Below are 20,705 nucleotides of genomic sequence, written 5' to 3'. Positions count from 1 at the left end.
AATAGTGTACAGACATATATACTCTCCATATCCTTTGTTCATAATGTTCGGTCGTGGCGGAATGTGTGATTGCTATGGTCCATGTTATACACATATTTGAAGACTTCATCCGCTGTATACGGCATACCCATGGATTTAGGAACGCACACACTTCCAACGACCACATTACCATTCCCAGACTCCCAAACCCCACAATACTGAACACTCCAACTCATGATAGTCAAATTCCCAGAACTAACACAAACACAGAACACACACATGCACACACAGGCACACTGCTACTCATCACATCCAAACAAACCATCCTACACTATGTATGGCCAGGTGGCCATTTACCCCCCCCCCCCATGTAGGTGGCTGCGCACCCCACACCTACTTTAATAATCTAACTCCGAGATAGCACAGACACATGAAGCAAACCCACACACACACATTACAGTCCCCTAGAAACATACACCACACTCAGAACACACACTTACACACACTACAGCAATCAGAAACACACTTACACACAGTACCTACCTGAACCACAGCACCAGAAGCACTACCTCAATGTCCCTTAACATCGTGATAATAGTACACATGGTTCTGGTGTTTTAGGTATGTGGTCTTTCGGTCTTTAAGCCTCGTGATTACACACGTCGGTATGTAAAGCATTCAGTATTTGGTAGTATCCTATTTATATGTACCTCCATGGTTGTGTAGATGTTGTTAACTTATCTATATATTTGCATATATATGTATATCCGTATATATAGACATATATCTATCACCCTTTCTCTTTCTATATTATATATATATATATATATATATATATATATATATCTATATCTATATCTATATATATATATATATATATATATATATATATATGTATATATATATATATATATATATATATATATATATATATATATATATGTTGTTGTTGTTGTGTCATTCAGCTTTTCCCGGTTAGAGGTCACCACAGCGGAACTCCGGTCCGCTAATGATTGTCAGATAGATTTTTACGTGCCGAGTTGCCAGCCCTGATGCACAACCTTCAACGAAGGTACACCCATTCACGCATGTCTCCACACAGAAGACGCTCTAGCTGAGAATCAAACCGGACAGCATCTACTGTGAGGCGACAACGCTACCACAGCACCACCACCGCAGCTATATATATATATATATATATATATATATATATATATATATATATATATATATATATATATATATATGGGTTCACTACAATATATCGAATGGTCAAAATACAGACGCCCAATACACTGAGACCACAAGACCGAAGTTACAAATACCTGGAAATGCACAATACCGAACTGCAGAATCCCGAAAAAGGTGTAACTAGAGCTTACAAGAAGGTAGATAGTTTAATTCACATGTTGAAGCATAGGGAAATGTCTCAGCTACTATAAAAGGTGCTCATACACTTTAAGGAGATGTACAACGGGAATGCAAAAAACATGTCAGAGGAGTGTTACAGTGTGCTTGGAGTTATTGGGCAATTATACAAGAAAATGAAGTCTCAACAAGGGAAAGATGTACTGGTTATTGAGGACTACGTATCGTATACCATCTAGAGAAAAAAACAAATATGAATTACTAGATAAGCAAGATAGAATTGTAACACTGAAGTGTTGAATTTTGTTGAAGTACTTGCACAATGTGTTGAACTTCTTTATATGCACACTGGATGAGGTGAATGTAGTTTGGTTACATTTACGTGTTTCTGGCACTGTTGTGGTGTTTACATTTGTCACACTGCATTTTTCGGTATTTTGGGTTGTCGAGATTCTGCAGTTCGGTATTGTGCATTTCCGGGTATTTGTAACTTCGGTCTTGTGGTCTCGGTATATTGGGCTTCAGTATTTTGGTCATTCGATATATTGTAATGAACCCATATATATATATATATATATATATATATATATATATATATATATATATATATATATATAGATATATATATATATATATATATATATATATATATATATATATATATATATATATACATATATATATATATAGAGAGAGAGAGAATACACCTTTCATTGGGTACATGGCGGTGTATACTATTTCCCGAAGTCTGCCCTTTTGTGTTTTAACCTGTCTCAATACACACCTTTCGTTGGTACATCTCAGGTAGCTTAGTGGTAGGTTATTGTGAAGAGTGTGTACATGGTTGCGTGTTCTACTCCTGGCAGTGGTCGTTTTACCTCTCAGAGCAGGCACTATTAGTACAAGGGTAAATAATGCACATTTCAGCAGTTCTGGACAGCTTTACTCGTAATCTGAGCAATATTCAGCAAAGGTTAGACCTGTGTTGCGCATATCCGTATAGTCATGTTTAAACGCCGCTTACCGGCACTTACCGGCGCAAAAACCCATTAACATGTGCTTAAACATGCTTTAATGACCTGCATCCAATATCCATTATTCGGGACATCAGAATTACATAACATCCCTTGCAGTTGTGGAACCAGGACCATGAACGTCACAGTCAGTGGCTTTACCACTGAGGCATCTGGGATATGTACAAGTTTTATGGTGTTTAGTATGTAGAGTGTACTACAGCTGTTCCTCCATACTGCAAACAAATGTGTAACTCAGTTGGTGTACATAGGGATGATACCTGTTAATGGTATGTCCAAGTGAGACTTAATGGATATGCTCCAGCTATGGGAATCCATGTCACAGTGAGCCACACACTGTAATGAGCTACACCTTGCCACAACCATAATTGGAGAATGCTGGGGTGACAGATACCTGTCATGGGTACTCCCCATGCTTTGGAACTACATCCCTGATTACATTATATGGAGCCCCTCATTAACACACCAGGGAATCTTTGCAGAGTGGGTGGGGAACAGTGGTTACATCCCAGGGATCCCACAATTGACTCTGCTCCACAGAGGGACAGTTAGTTAATCAATGGGGTGGCGACAGCAGACACATTTTGGCTAGGCTTATGAATGGCCTCTGACAGTTAGGCATGTACCTACTGATGTACCTAGGAACCTATACATGCAGTATCAATACATGCTGTTAGCTTAATTTCCTGTTCAGGTATTGACTTACCTTGTGCCAATAGCAGTTGTGTGTGCAATAGTTGAGGGCTGCCTATGTAGGATGCACACAGTCGACCACCTATACATGACAATTTACAGGTGGTCATGTGTGTGCCATCCGTGTTTACTGTGTGTGCAGGTGGAGAAGTGTGTCAGTCCGTAGGGGCCTACACTGTCAGTGTATGTGCTATACGTTCCCTCTTTGCCAAGGCATTGGCATACTGGACATGCCTCCATCTGCCTACTCGGGCTGGCACAGGGTGTTCATGGTCTGAATCCCTCTGTGCCTGTGGTGCCCTTGGCAATTGTGGTGGGCTGTGAGGGCCTTCACCATTATGTCCCTGCTGCAGTTATTTCTGCAGGATCATATTAAGTAGCATGGCACATACTATGAAGATGTGGGCACATGTGCCTGGAGAGTATTGCAAGGCTCCACCAGATATGTCCAAGCAACAGAACCATGATTTCAGCATCCCAAACACATGCTCTATGATGATTCTGGTTTGTGCATGTGCCTCATTATGGCGTTCTTGCATGGGTGTGTGTGTGCATTTCTGATGGGAGTCATCATCCACGGCTCCAGTGCATAGCTAGCATCCCCCACAAGGTGGCCACCTGGGGATGTCTCCCCTGACAAATACCTGGTACAGCTGTGAGGCATGCCAGATGTGGGAGTTGTGGTAGCTTCCAGGGCTGCCAGCACACACATCCATGATAATGCCCTGGGCAATGCACATGATCTGGCAGTTGATGGAGTGGTATCCCTTGCGGTTTATGTAGCGCCTACATTGCTCACCAGGTGGTGACTTGACGTGTATGTGTGTGCAGTCTATTGCACCCAGTACCTCTGGGTAGTCTGCCACACGGTGGAAGAGGCGCATATTGCTGGCCAACTCCTCCTGCATTCAGGGGAAGTATATATGCTCATTGGCATGTGGTAACATGGCATCCAGGAACTGGTGGAGTTCTCTGGATGCTGATGCCTGTGAGATCCTCATGATATCTCCAATTGGCCTTTGAAAAGTACCTGTGGCTAGTATTCTCAAGCTTACACATACCTTTATGTCCATTGGGATGGGTTCCCCTCTATTGTTTCTGGCTCTGAGGCATGGCTGGCACAGCTCCACAAGTTGCTGTAGGGTGTCCCTGTCCACCCTGTAATGCTCTACTATCTCCAGATCATCTAGCCCCTGGTAGGTTACCCTTGGTCTGAACACTTGTCTCCTCCTTCGGTGCCTGAGGTGGTTGTCAGCATCATCCTCCACACCACCGTCAGTCTCCAACACATGCTGATGAATCAAAGCTATGGCAGCTCCCAACATGTACATTTTAAAAGTTCCCCATCTGTTTACACCGATGGTGCAGTGTTTGGGAATACACAAGTGTATGTGAGGTGCCTTCACACTTTATACTATTGTGCTTTGGAAGCTGATGATGTTATAGGGTGTGTTTGTACAATCCGAGCTGCAGGGTATCTTACTTATGGACTTTACCACAGGTACTGCTATTGTGGGGCCTTTGGTGTTGAATTACACTTGGCTGCCATGGAAATCTCTTGCCCTTGCCTTCATTTTTCAAACTGATTCCCCTCCCATTGTCAGGCATGCATCCAGCAGCCTGCTTTCTTGTTTTGTACTTTCCCAACCCAGGATTGTGTTGTGAAATGTGTTCTGTAGCCGATCTACTGCAGGTTTGCTTTGTTCTGCTGTGACAGTTCTCTTTTCTTTGCAATCCGGCACCTCCCCTTTCCTGTTCTGCAGGTTGCTGCTAGCAGCCTTGTTAGTTACCGTCAATGGCCCACTGTGAGTTAATAGGTGTTAATTACTTAGCTGTACTCCAATTACCCTATTGCAGCATTTCCTTATTGTCTTCCTGTAACCTTCCTTTTTCAGCTATGGTGCGCACCACGCGTAGCCATTTACCGGGTTTCGAGTGCATTGTCATCCATGTACACATGTGCTTTCGGTCACCTTGTGTGCTCTCAGCTAAGCAAAGCTATGGCTATATCCACACCCTTATCCTGCGGCTTTGCTTAGCAATGGGCAACCTGAATTAGCAATGCTTCAATGTGCTTACAGCTACGGTGGCACACCCCTCTCCTGATGTCATGTATACCTCCAGACCACTCCTCAGTGTTATACTGCTACGCTGTGTGGTACAGCCTTACGTCGGCAAGGTGTTTGCAATTCAGTATTACTTGCCTCATTTGCATGCCATTGACTACTAATTCCTAGTTACCGTGCAGAACACTGTCACAGACCCTTAGCAACCCTTGCGCCTTGGTTGTGGTGTAGCATGCATACCATTGACTATTATGGCAAAATCATGATTTGTGTTACATTGCAGTTTTATGACATCTATATATATTTTCCTTGTGTTCCCATTTGTGCACCCATGCACTGCAGTTGTACTTTGCGTTAGTGTGGCCATGACATTAAATGTTATTTTTTATGTGTTGTGCTGGTTTTTTTTATGCCATTGGCTGTATATTTAGCCATTGGCTTATGTTAACTTTGTAATACGTAAGTTTGGTCCACTTTCATGCCGCTGATGTTCTATTTGAAAAAATGTAAACAGTTTTTTTTGGTTTACATTTCTGTATGCTTACTTTATGCCTGCACCACTTCATGAATCGCTATGTACCTTCATTTGCATGCTGCACTACTGCGCATGGGGTGATTAGCATACATGTGCCGAGAGCTGCACAACTCTGGTGTATGCTGGTAGTGCACGTGGAACTGGCTCATACCTGAATCGTTGGCGGTCATATTTGGTGTTAGAATGCCTACGCTATCCTGCGCCTGGCTCAAGCTTCATGAATCCCGAGGAATGGTCCATAGTTCTGGACTAGACAATGCCTCTACCTGCAAAGCCGCATGCCATGCATAAGCCTGCCACATGGGATCCCTTATTACTGCTGCCAGATGCTCATCACTAATCATAGTGGGACTAGAACTGGGAGCTACAGTGACAGTTGGGTTATTTCCCCATCACACTGGTGCATGTTCATGTTATGCAGAATGTAACATTAAGTCAACATCCTGCATGCAATAACTGGGTCATACTGAAGGGCACCTGCAGGCTCATCTAGGCACCTGAAATGCTTCTTCAAGAGGCCAAAGACCCTCTCAATGAAAATATATGTCTAGGACAGGGATGTGTTATACATCTTCTCTGCAGGTCCACTTTGAATTTGCACTGGTGTCATAAGCCATGGCTCCAGTGGATATCTAGCATTGTTTGGAAAAAAATAAAAAGAGAGAGAACAAGGTGGGTGAGACAAAACAAGGCAAAAGGTTTAGTATTCAGCAACACATTTTAACAATGAATAACTACTTAAATACAATGTAAAATAAAATATTTTCACCTTACCAACAAGATGGTCACTGGGCATCCTACCATGCAGGAAGAGGCAGTAGAAAGAGCTAGTGTGCCAGATATGGGAAAAGTGTACCCTGCTAGGATGCTGAACAGAGACGTTGGTGATGCACTCCCCATGCATCACACACTACCACCCAGTTGATGGAATTTTAGCCCTTCTTCTTGTGCTACTGCTTCCCCTGTTTACTAGAAGGGGTCCAAATTACAACACAGGTGTAATCTGTCATACCGAGTACCTCAGGGAAACATGCCAGTCCATAAAACCCATGCATAGCCCTGGCCTGGTCCTCAGGTGACACCATGAAATAGATATACTGATCCACAGGTGCCAGAGTACATCCAGGAACTGCTGCAGTATCCTCAAGACAGAAGCTTGTGAAATCCCTAATGTGTCCATAGTCTGTCTCTGGAAAGTCCCTGAAGCAAGTATAGTGAGGGCTATACATATCTTGGTGCCCACTGGGATAGTAATTCCATGCATTCCTCCATTGCCCCTATGGGGGTAAAACATACCCACTAAGACCCTTATAAAGTCCCTATTCACTCTGAACATATTAAGGATTTCCTGATTGTCAAAGTTATAATGAGTTATCCTTTGCTTATATTTTCATCTACTTGTCTGGTGAGCATCCCTGGGCACAAGCAGTTTTGGCCTAGCCAAGACAAGCAGCTCACACCTATAAATAGCAAAGCTAATAGCAAGTGACAGCATTTTTGCCAATTGCAACTCTGATAAATTTGACGTGACTTTTTTATATAGTGCATCTGTGTGGGAAAATCTGACTGTCAATCAAAAATGGTGTTAAACATACATCATTAGCATATGAAGATTTACATTATTCCTCATTTCCATCTCATTATTCACACATTTGCATAGGCAAATTCAAGGTCATCATGAATTTGCATAAATGGCATCTTTGAATCACAGCTCAGCTGCACTCATCCATGAACGTTTTCCATAATCTAAGTGCATTTGTGTAGCTGACTTTAAATACCAGATTAAGTTTTTAGGTTCATAGGTAGGTATTAGGCTATCGGCCCCAGAGCCCATATAAGCCTAGCCATAAAGATTCCCTGGCTGTAGTCACCCAGAAGTTTATTTACCTGTACTCCTGTCGAGCAGAGCCACAGAAGTGATACCCCGGGAAAATTTCCTATTCCTCATCCAGTTGTCCAGATTTTTCTTAAACAGGGCCAATGAGGTGCTCTGTTTGACATGAATGGGCAGTTTGTTCCATAGTATGGGAAGTCTCTTGGACAGGAACCTATCTATCCAGCAAGTTCTGTTTATTGTGGTGACAAGGTTAAGGTCTCTGGAGCATGTGACCCTGAGGGACTGGGATTTTTCTAAATGTAGCATGTCCAACAGCTTTGGGTTTGACATGGCTTTGTATGTTAAACAGATATCCCCTCTGAGTAGGCGATATGCTATGCAGTAGAGCTGGAGTTTCTTAAGGCGGTCTGCATAGGGCATCTACTTAAGGCCAGTGTCCTCTTTGTGAGGTATTTCTGTGGTCTTTCCAGTTGCTGCAAATGTCTTGTGAGGTACATCCCAAATGGGGCATTGCACTCTATAATAGGTCTAAAGAGGGCTGAGAAGGGGGGGACAATGACCTTTTTTTTCTGGATGAGAAACCTTTTGTGATGACATGTGCCACATAGAAGGACTTCCTGACCACTGTGGCTATGTGGTTGTCAAAGGAGAGACTGCTGTCAACCTGTGTCCCTAGGTCTCCCATCACACTGTTGGTGTTGAGTGGACTACCAACTATGTGATAGTTCGTTGACACAGGGTTTTCCCAAAGGGGATAACTATGCATTTTTTGGTGTTGAGCTTGAGGCCGTGGTTTTGACATCAGGCATTTGTCTCAGTGAGGCCCTATTGTAAAATGTTCACATCCTTAGGAGACTCAATAATGGCCCCCAGTTTGCAATCATCTGCAAACTTTGTTACCCATAAGCCCTCTGTGTTGGCTTGGACTTCCGAGAAGTAGATGCCGAACAGGAGGGGACCCGGGACCGAATCCTGTGGTACTCTACTTGTCACCTGTCTAGAGAAGGACTTGGAATTGGCTACTTTCACTGTGTGGGATCTGTCGGTGAGCCAGTTGGCCACCCACCACATGACATAGGGGTTTACACCCAGTTTCATGAGTTTATCAATAATACCAGAGTGGGAGATGGTGTCGAAGGCCTTGGTGAGATCTAGGTAGGCTGAGTGAACTACCTTACCCTCGTCCATGGCTTTGGTGACTGCTTCAAAGAAGTCAATCGGGTTTAGGAGACATGATCTGCCTTTTAGAAACTCAAACTAGGTGGGGTCCAGAGTTTGCAGGTTACCTATGTCTTTGTTTATAAGTTCCATGATAACACATTCCATGGCCTTGCAGATCAGACTCATCAGGCTGATGGGTCTGTAGTTCCTGGGGTTCGTGGTGGGTACCCCTTCTAGAGTGGGATCACCATAGCTGTGTGCCATTCAGTAGGCACAAAACCTGTAGTGAGGCTATGATTGAACATGGTACTTAGGTGGGGTGCCAGTTCATTTTGTAGTTCATGCAGAACACAGCCTGGGACGTTGTCAGGTCCCATGGATCCTGTATTTTTGGCTTTGGTGAGTACATTTTTCACCTGTGTGATCATGATTACAGGGACTTGGCATTCATATGGTATAGAGGTGGACCCTTTTGGGGGTGAGACATTTGCACTGAACCTATCTGCCAGGATGTTGGCGATATCAGCTGGTTTTGTATGTTTAGCTCCATTGTGCTGTAGCTCTGAGAAGATCTGAGTATTGCCACTGAGATTCTTGACATAGCTATAGAATATCTTGTGATTGTCTTTAGAATATGTGGCAATTTTGTTTTCATAACTAGCTTTGGAGGATTTTATAAGGGATTTCAGCTTCTTACTGATGCTGAGAAGTGAGTTTTTCCAATCTTGGGATTTTACTCTTTTTTGCAACAGTTTCTTCCTTTTGTTGTAGAGCTTGTTAATGGCAGAGGACCACCAGACTGGCTTCTTTTTTTTGGAGGATAGCATTTTTGGTTCTATTTGGGATGGCATGGTCCATGCACTCGTGTATGTGTTCATACAATGCATTGATGAAAGATTCAGCAGTCATACTGCTACTGTCTGTCTGCATGGGACTGGTGAAGTTAGCCACTTCTGTCTTAAGAAGCATGAAGTTGGATTTTGAGAAGTTTTTTACGGTGGTTTCATTAATAGGGGGTGGGGCGGGATGTGGATGTCTAGGGTCATTAGCTTATGGTTTGATCTGACCAATGAGTGGCTGACTTCTGGTGTGGAGCACTGATCGCCCATGTTGGTAATGACCAGGTCTAGGATATTGCTGCCCCTGCTGGAGGTCTGGATCAGTTGGTCCAAGGCATTGGAATTTATGAATTCCAAAAAACTCTGTGCCAACGTGTTGGTACATGAGTAGTTTTCTCAATTAATGGCAGGGGAGTTGAAGTCTCCCAGTATGAGGGTGTTGAGTTGTGCCTTGATATTTTCCAGTATGTTAAGAAACGTTGAGTGGGAGTCTTGGGGCATGGTGGGGGACCTGTAGCAAGCTACAACTTGGATTGCAGTCTTGCCCAGTATTAGTTGCACCTAGAGAATTTCTGATGCATTATGTTGGGCAATTAGCCTGGAGGTGTGGATATCCTTGGTGAATAGTGAATATGGACATGCCTCAGCCTCTGGTGTTTTGGTCCAGGTTAGATGGCCAAAAGGTATGAATTGTAGCCTGGTATTGCAGGGGTGCTCTCTGGAGCCATGAACCAGGTCTCTGTCACTGCACAGATGTCAATGTTCTCCATTTTAAGGAGTGCCTCAAGTGAGTGCATTTTGAGGTTTAGACTTCTAGCTTTGAGTAGCATTCCCCTCAGATTTTGTTTGTTTGTACCTGTTACGGTGGTAATTTTGTCATTTGAACCTTGCCTAAAAAAGGCACTATGGGGCTGGCAAGAGCCTTATCCTGTATCCGAAAACCCAGGGGCAGGAGGTGCAGGCCATCTCTGGCAAAGCATCATGGCTTTTCGATCATGTCTTCCCAGGCTGACAGATACTGGATCCCCTTAGAATGACACCAGAAGTTTAGCCAATTGTTGAAGCCAATCATTTTGTCCTTGTACTGAGATATCATTATGGGTGATGGCAGGATGCTACTCAGGGCTAGGGTCATACCTGCCTGGGCTACAAGACCCAAGAGCTCCTCCATGTCTCTTTTCATGTAGTCCAGGGAGGTACATCTCAGGTCACTCACTCTGACATGAACAATGGCAGAGTCATATTTGTACTTGTTTTGGAGTGACCTGAGTGCGTGCATCATGTGATGGATCCTGGCACCCGACAGGCAGCTAACTATAATCTTCTCCTTGTTTAGCCTGGTGAGTGGGACATCAGAGTGCCTGACTATAGAGTCACCTATGACTAGTGTGCTGGGTTCATTGTTTTGCCTTAGGGGCTGAGGTTGAGTGGCACACTAGTTTTGGGAGTTATGTGTCACTTGGGTTGTGTTAGATGGTGTTGGTTGTTTGCTTTTCAGCTTCGGAGGTCTCTGTTGTTTGGGCAGATTTGTTTTAAGGACCTCCACAAATGTAGGTGTGTGTTTCATGTTACTATGTGTGGGTGTATGTTTTGAAGGATTATGTGTTGTGTGTGGCATGGTGCGAGTGTTTACCTTCTCCTCTTGACTGACTAGTCCAGTCTTGGCTGGAGAGAGCTTGGCTTCCAGTTTGGCAATATAGGTGCATCTCTCACAGGTTGTAGTGTTAGGTGATAGGAGGAGAGGGTTGTCTGTGTACATGAGGCAATTGCTACATTGCCTCAGGATACCCAGATTCACCAGGTGAAAAAAAGAAAACACCTGGAGCTGACCCTTGGACATGCCTGGATAGGAACTTGTTTATTTAAGCACTAACTATTTAAATGCTAACTGTTTTTCCTTTCTTGGTAAGGAGAGTTGAATGTTGTAGCAATTTAGGGTCTATCTATTGCTTACAACAGTTTCTAGGTAAGTGCTGAGCTACGAGGAACAGATTTGAGTGATTAAAAGCTGAGCTGGCTAGTTCTAAGGAAGAACTTGAAGAGCAGACTTTCTGGTGCCGGTAATAGTTTAATCCTAGTTAAACAGCGCTGAGTGATGTGCAAAACCACCCAAACATGGGTACTTAAACAAAAAGATGAAAGGAATAGAAATAGCCCAAAATGTCCAATACAACTACAGATTCTGAGCTGAAACAACTCCTCCAGTGACAGATTGGCTGCTCAAACTTCATCACTCTCACTGATGAACAGAGAAGCTTCCTTCTATCTTAGTAGTGTCTGGGCAACACAGAAACTACAAAACAGCCCAGAATTCATCAAAATCTGAAAACAGGACTCTACTGGTTATAGAAAGGTGGGAAACAAGTAGAGAGATAGGATTTTGTTTTTTGAAAATTAAAACAGATACAATAATAAAAACACATTCAAGGCAGAAAAATGGCTATCGCACTTGAGTGTGTAGCCCACAACAGTTAAACAGTTGAAAAACACTTAAAAACAATCAGTTAAAGTGCAAACAGTTTCAGAATTAAAAAAAAAAACAGTTCAAATAAGTTGCAAAGTTAATAAAAACGCTCGGAATAGTGCGGTTAGCGAAAATAGGCAATAAAAAGCAAAACAGATGTACTTAATCCACTCAAAGACTTTCTTTTCTCTCTCTACTGCTGTAGAACTCTGTAGGACACCCAGGAAGGATCTTGCTGAGGTAATACAAGTGCAAAAAATGTGCAAACATTTTTTTTAAACAGAAAGATGAAAGGGATCAAAATAGCCCAAAATGGCCAATAAAACTACAGATTCTGAGCTGAAACCATTCCTCCAGTGGCAGATAGGCTGCTCAAAGCTCACCACTCTCACTGATGAACAGAGAAACTTCCTTCTATCCTATTAAGGTCTGGGCAACACAGAAACTACAAAACAGCCTAGAATTCAGCAAAATCTGAAAACTGGACTCTACTGATTATAGAAAGGCGGGAAACGAGTAGAGAGTTAGTATTTTTTTGTGTTTTTTTTTTTGTTTTTTTTTCAAAAATGAAAACAGATACAGTAATAAAAACACTTTCAAGGCAGAAAAATGGCTATCGCACTTGAGTCTGTAGCCCACAACAGTTCAACAGTTGAAAAACACTTAAAAACGGTCAGTGAAAGTCCACACAGTATCCGAATTTAAAAAAAAAAAAAAACAGTTAAAATAAGTTGCAAAGTTATTAAAAATGCTCGGAATAGTGCGGTTAGCAAAAATGGGCAATAAAAAGCAAAACAGAGGTACTTAATCCACTCAAAGTCTCTCTTTCCTCCCTCTGCTGCTGTAGAACTCTGCAGAACACCCAGGCAGGATCTTGCTGAGGTAATACAAGCACAAAAAATGCACAAACATGGGTTTTTAAACAGAAATATGAAAGGGATAGAAATAGCCCAAAATGGCCAATAAAACTACAGATTCTGAGCTGAAACCACTCCTCCAGTGACAGATAGGCTGCTCAAAGTTCACCACTCTCACCGATGAACAGAGAAGATTCCTTCTATCTTAGTAAGGTCCAGGCAACACAGAAACTACAAAACAGCCCATAATTCAGCAAAATCTGAAAACCGGACTCTACTGGTTATAGAAAGGTGGGAAGCAAGTAGAGAGATAGGATTTTTTTTTCAAAAATTAAAACAGATATAAAAACACTTTCAAGGTAGAAAAATGGCTATCACACTTGAGTGTGTAGCCCTCAACATTTCAACAGTTGAAAAACACTTAAAAATGATCGGTTACAGTGGAAACAGTATCAGAATTAAGTTGCACTGTTCTCATTTACGGTGCAATAAAAATTATTAATATGAATACAGTCTTTGACTAGATATTGAGCAATGCCCCTGACAAAATTTCAGCTACAGGCTCACTTCTCCACTCCCTAAGTGGTCACAGTACCACATATGCCATTAGACAATTCTCTGAAGCTATAGAAACATTTCATGCAACTTAGTTTTAAACCTCACAAATTTCAATTTAGTATTCTTTATGTCCACACTTAAATAAATCAACCGGTCTTATCTAAAAACTTTACCTCTAGACTAAGCAGTTGAAAATTTTCATTTTTTACTTTCTATCAATTCTCAATAGTTAGACTCCACTGAAAAAAATGTCAGATCCAATCCATCCCCTTGGCTAACTAGAAACACCAAAGTGGTAATGAGAGAAAGAGAAAAATCATGGTGGCAATGGTATAAAGTGAAAACTGAAACCCCCTACCAGACCTATAAACAGATGAGAAATTTCTGCAAGAAAATCATCCAAATGTCATGCATGGTCGTGTTCCTGTTCATCTGTTAGAACTCACAAACTACTACTTCTAATAAAATCAAAGGTCATACATCTTGGGAATTCAACTTTTTTTCCTCTACCCACTCTGGTCTTTTTGCCTCTCAGCCTTTTTTTTTTTACAAGACATCCTTATGCACCCTTCCAGCCTTCTTTCTTCTTCTCCTCTCACCTATAACACAGACTGTCTCTAATCCATATTTCCCTCCCAGTCAGTATTTTTGCATTTACTTTTCCTGTTTTATTTTGTTTTCTTACCTTTCTCACCTTACTCTCTGTTTTCCTACTGTCAGCATACAGACCTGCATCTCAGCTGTTTTTTAATTGTTTATATACTGTTATTTATTCACCTTATAGGTTCATAGGTTTATACTAGACTAATGACTGCAAGGGTCTTTATAAGCCTTACTATGCTACCCAACCTAAACCAGTTTTGCTTCTGAGTACCTTGCACATCTATATGGTAGAATATGTTAATAAGGAGGCAGCTAAGGCAAATGGGGGAGGGGGGTGAGGAATGTAAGTTTGGGATTAATTTACTTGCTGTTGACCTCAGTCCATCAAAGACATAGGGACCAAATGAGTGGGGTGAATTTGTGATTTCCCATCCAATGAGCAAAGTTTTGTTTGAATAGGGTCAATGATGAACTTTACTTCATGTGGATGGGGAGCTTATTCCATTGTGCAGGGATCCTTTGAGACACATATCAGTCTCTCTACCATGTTCTATTTAAGTTACAGGCAAAGTTCACATGCTTGGATCTAGTGATTCTGTTGCTGTCTGTTTTGTGGATGTGCAAGAGATTCATTAGAGTTGGATCTGAGGATGCCTTATATACCAGACATAAATTGCCTCTCATTAATCTGTTGGAGACTGAGTACAGAGACAAGGCCTTAAGGTGTTCTGTATAGAACTGGGTAATAATACCTGGATTCTACTAGTGAGGAACCTTTGAGGTTATTCAAACTGTTGCAAGTGCCTGGTTAGGTACATGCCAAAAGGGGTATTGTACTCAATGATGGGTCTGATAAGGGCTGAATAGAGTGGTACTATACCATCCTTGGAATTGGATACTATACTCTTGCTTGCTTATATGTTGGTCAACATGGAATGATTTTCTTACAATGTTGGCTACGTGTTGGTTGAAGACCAGATTATAGTCTGCATTTGTTCCCAGATCCCTAATTACTGGGTCAACTCTTAAGGGTGTTTTACTGATGTACTATTTAGCTTGGGTGAATGATTTTCCAAAGGGCACTATAATGAATTCCTTTGCATTGAGTTTTAATTTGTGGCTTTGATACCAGTCATTTGTTTATGTTAGGCCCTCTTGTAGGATGCTGGTACCATGGGAGCAGCTATGATAGCTCTCAATTTACACTCATCTGTAAACTTGGTGAGTCAGAGGCCTTTGACATTAGCCATGACTTCTGAGATGTAGACAACAAACAGGATAGAGTTCAACATGGAGTCCTGGGGTACTCCCTGGGTGACCAGTCTCCTGGTTGTTGTGGTCTCACCAATCCTGACTTCTTGGGTCCTATCTATAAGCTACCCAGCAATCCAGCAAGTTATGTAAAGAGTTTGTCAATAATACCTGGGTGGGGTATTGTATTGAATTCCTTGGCCAGGTCAAGGTAGGTGATATGCATGGTTTTCCCCTCATCTGCAGCCTTCATGACCCTCTTGAAGAAATCTACCAGGTTGAGTAGTCAAGACCCTCCCTTAACAAAACTAAACTGGGATGATTTCTGTGTCTGTAAGTTGCCAATGCCCTTGCTGATCATTTACATGATAACTTCTTCCATGGCTTTTCATATTAGACTTGTCAGACTTGTGGGTCTTTACTTTTGGGGACAGTTGTTGGTCCAACCTTAAGAAGAGGAATGACTGTTGTGGATCTCCATTCACCTGGCAAGTAACCTGTTTTGAGGCCGTAATCCAAGAGTGCCTCAATTGGTCCTACTAGGTCATGTTTTAGGCTGTTTTCGGGGAACCGAGGATGGGCCCATTGAAACAGTGTTTATGGTCTTAGAGAGCACCGCAGTACCTGCTCCCTATTGATAGTTGGGAAGGTATGCTAGAAGAGATTTCACAAGGGGTAGTGGGGGAGTGGGGGTGAAGTTAGATCTAAATTTATCAGCCAGTAGATTTTCTACGTCACCATGGTCAGTGAAGGTTGTGCCATTTTCAACCACTTCCTTGCACTGCTGAGAGTAGTCTTTAAGGTTCCTGACATAGCCAAATAATGCCTTGTAATTGCCCTTAGACCAGGGAGGCTATCCTGACCTCATAACTGGCCTTACTGGACTTTATTAGACCTCTTAATTTCTTATTTAGTTGAACCAGAGAGCTCTTGTCTCTATGAGAGGTGATCTTTCTGATTTTGTCCATGACTTTTTTTTCTTTTGTTGTATACCCTGTTAAGTTAAGGATTCCAGCAGTGGGATTAATTTGTGCTGTTAGAGTTGGGCTTACTTCTTGTAGGCATTACAGCATCAATGCAGCCATTTTGTTTGTACAGAGTTGCTATGAATAATTCTGCATAGGTGGCTGTGTTGTCAGAGTTTGGGGAGCTATGAATTTTGGAAAAAATATTGCTTAATAGGATGTAGTTTGCTTTGCAATAACTCCTAACTGTTACATGTTAGTTGGGTTTTTCAGGCTGATTTTTATTTCAAAGGAACAGCTTTATGGTCTGACCTCACCAATGAGAACATGGCATAGGGGAGGTTCAATGTTCTCCCATGTGGGTGAGTAGTAGGTCTAGTATGTTTGATCTATCTTGTCTAGAGTATTCATGCTGATAAAGTTCAGACGACATGCCTGTGAGTTAGAGGCAATGTATGTTTCCCAGTCTATAGATGGGTAGTTAAACTCCCATGAATAAGGTATTTGGTTGAACAGTGGGCACCTCTAGTAGATCTAAGTAAGAGATGTGAACTTCATGGGTCATAGAAGGTGACCTGTAGCTGGCCAGGACAAGGTAATTAACATTATCTGTGGACACTTGGATATGGATGAAGTCCAGTGCATTATCCTGTTGTTAATGTAGACTGAGCTATCTCCAACTTAAGCCACTGTCTAGGCATGCCATCAGCCTAATTGGGTTGAGGACTTTGTAGCTCTCATTATTTTTATAACTAACCTTTAACTTAGTATAATTGTAGCTCTGTCGATTCAGTGTTATAAGATATTATCACAAAATTATATCATATTGCATTGTTGTTTTAAATTGTGTTACACAAAATTATCTAATACATCTTTCTTTCACACTTTGTACTATTATCTTTTATGAGTCTGTATTGTTTTATAAATTTTAACAAGTGTAATCAATAATCGTAAATTGTATTTATGAATAGGAACTTTTTTCTTTGAGTCTCCACTAAAAATGTTTTTAGGCTTACTTAGACTAACCTGGTAAACGAATGTAAATAACGAAATAATAAATAAATAAATTAACAAAAAACTTTCCATACCAAACTGCATAATAATAACCTTTCTAACTCAAAATGTTATGATGTAGCCATAAATTTCTGAAACCTGGAAAAACTACAGCCAAACCCCCTACCAAAAGAAACAAATCAAAACATTGCTCATCAATCCAACTCTGACATCATCCAAGCAACATCTGCAGCAATAAAAAAACTAACATATAAATCCATTAGATACCCTTCTGTGCATTCAGAATAGTACCCCAACTTTTCTCTTCATGTAGTCCCAACTAAAATAATACAAACACTGCTATCACAGTTGAAACCTACAACATTTAGCAGATGATCAGTCCCCTACTGAATACTTAAAATTTGCTACAGATGCCATGATCTATCCTATAGCAATACTAATTAACAGGTAAATATTAGAATTACATGTACCTAAACTATGGAAAAGAACATACATTATCCCACTACCCAGAGGAGGGAAATTAGTGGAATTATCCAGCTATCGACTGATAGCTATACTTTTTTCCTTGTCAAAAAATCATTACAAGATGCATACATTCCCAACTGTTAAGGTAAGCCTACACGGTTTCAGTGCATTAACATGATGAGCTGCAGTGCTCACTGAATATGCATGCTGCTCATCAAGCATTGATGTTTATCGGCATCTTTCCCAGGACAGCAGAAGTGTTGGCAGCCATGTAAAGGTGCAGGGAAGCTTGAGCACACAAATGTAAACATAAGGCAAACCTACTAAGCAAGCATTCATGGTCAGCTTATACACAGTAAAGGCAAGTTTATTGAAAGAATTAAGACGCAGGAGAAGCTGAATGTGGAGAATTTACACAGAATACAATGGGATTATTGCAGAAATAAGTAAGAGGGGAGGGTAAATGGGGAAAGTGCACTCAGATAATGCAGTCAAATATGCGTATGCCACAAAGAACATTTTTAACATAAATACTTCCAAACTGATGCATTCATAATAATCCTTTTTCCAGTTCTTAAGACATACACATAAAAAATGGACATGCTAACAAAGGATGTGAAAGGACCTCAAAACAACAGTGTAATGAAGGAAGTAAATGTAATATAAATGTTAATAAAATTCCATGGTGAAATAGCAGTTAGCAATGATAGTAGATACAGTAGGAGACATTTGCATGGACTGAAGTTTATTGCATATGAAACATATATTTATTTATGCTGACAGTGCAGCTATATTCAATACTTCATCATGTATAAAAGAGAAATAAACCCATAAGCTATTTTGTCATGCACATTCAAAAAGGACATGTTTTTGCCATTTGTTTTCATGTGCAGCCATAGAAAGGGGGTATATTATCTATGAACATGTATTAGAAAAGCATATTGTATATATTCATGTAAATACTAAGAAATATAATAATGCTCAAAATACATATTTGAGAAAGACAACACAGATCTGATTACATTTCATTAGTTTAAAGTCTCCATTTGTAAACGGTGCACATCTACTACATCATTATACTGGACATGCTCACAAGGAACTAAAGTTAACACTACCATAACAACAAGTAAACAACACAAACACACAAGAAAGTGTCATAACATTGGTCCAATCATACTTTCTGATGATCTTGCAGCATATCATACAGTAAGAAATGTTATATAAACCCTCATGTCCTATAAAGCTCTACAATATGAAGAGAATTACAGCAATATATAAATGTTTAGCTGAAAATATGCAATACAGAACATTATTAACTGGAAATAAGCAGTGCCTGTAAGCAATCAATAACATACTCAATGTTTGCATCTTGCCAGACTAGAAAAAAACAGGACATGTATCAGACAGCAGAGAAGCAACGTTTGATGCCACAGAAATAAGCATACCAATTGTGTCATGGAGAGCACTCTTGAAGGACTTAAGGTACCTTCCTAGACTAAGGGGTATGGATCCCGTACCTTGGAGGGTGATGCCTTAAAACTGTTGCCATCTGACTGAGCCATAAATACTTCCTTTGCCTGAGCCACTCCTGTCTGACACAGTTATCTAACAGAAAGAGGTCACCAGATTCAAACCCCTGCCTATCATACTACACACTCTACAGCGATTTGCATCGACTGTGTCTGCCGCAGAAGATATCAATGGAGCTTGTCTTAAATAATTGAAATGAATGTGTGAAGTACGAAAAGACATTTGATGATAATTTGTACAGTATTGATTTCTCAGAATGATGAAAAGGAGGTACCTATATTGATGATCACATAACTGTGAGCAGTGCGATATCAATTTTTTGTCCAAGGAAGTTTTTCCCATTGTTTTGTATACTCACTATCCCAGAATTGAATGACACTCTATCTGTGTAGGTATGCTATACAAGTCAGTACTCAGTGCATGTGCCACAGGAGCATTCACAGCACAGCATTCCCAGAGCAACTGTTTCACTGCCATGAACTCGGAAAACGTGCTTATATTTGTTTGTCCAAAGTAAAAATGGCTAATAATAACGCAGTGCAATGGTATTTGTATAGCATCTGTACATTCATATCATGCTGTCTTTTACTGCACTGAACAGCAAGCTATGTCATTATCATCATCATCATCATCGTCGTCATCATCAGCCCCCTTTTCAACATGGGGTTGGGGGTATTGTGTCAATTGTCACTATCTGTCTTTCTCTCTCTATTCAGTGCCACTGTCCTACCTTCTTCACACTCATGCCTGACTATTGCAGGGCTTCTCTCATGCAATTTATCCAACTCTTTGCTAGTGCCCTTGTTTCCTTTTGCCTTATTCTGGCCTGTCCCAAATTTTCCTCACCAGATTGTCTTCTGCTTTTCTGCACATGTGCCTGAACCATCATAACCTGTTCTCTTTGACTTTTACTGAAATTAGATCTACTTTGGCTTCAACTCTTATGTCCCCATTTATTCATCTGACCCACAGTATGCATCTTACCACCTGTCTCAAGCACTTCATTTCTATCACCTCTAGCTTCTACAACTACCTCAAAATCTTTGACTTTATTGCTCTGGTTTCTGTACCATACAATAGTACTGGTTGTATCACTGTTCTATACACCTTATGTTTCAGCTTCTTTGGCATTCTTTTGTCATATACTACCCCTGACACTCTGTGGAAGTTTGCTGTAGCCCTTCTGATTCTAGCTTTGATATCCTCATTCAGACTTCTCTTCTCCTCAACCACCCCTTTAAGATAGTTGAAGCTGTTAACCGATTTACACTATTTTGCCTTCTATTTCAATTCTCAGCATATTCTGATTTCCCTCATTTGATGCCATTGCAACTGTCATATCTGTACTTCAGTTTCATCCCATGTGCCTTTCATTTTGCATTCCATTCCCCTATCATTCGCTGAAGTTCTTCCTCAGAGTCTGCCTGTAATGCCACATCATACAGGTTCATAGGTTCATAGGTGTGTACTAGGCTAATGGCCCTGG

Source organism: Protopterus annectens, chromosome 1.part2 (genome assembly GCF_019279795.1).
Source record: "Protopterus annectens isolate FY-2018-M chromosome 1.part2, PAN1.0, whole genome shotgun sequence".
Classification (NCBI taxonomy): domain Eukaryota; kingdom Metazoa; phylum Chordata; order Ceratodontiformes; family Protopteridae; genus Protopterus; species Protopterus annectens.
This window is presented reverse-complemented; position numbering follows the sequence as displayed.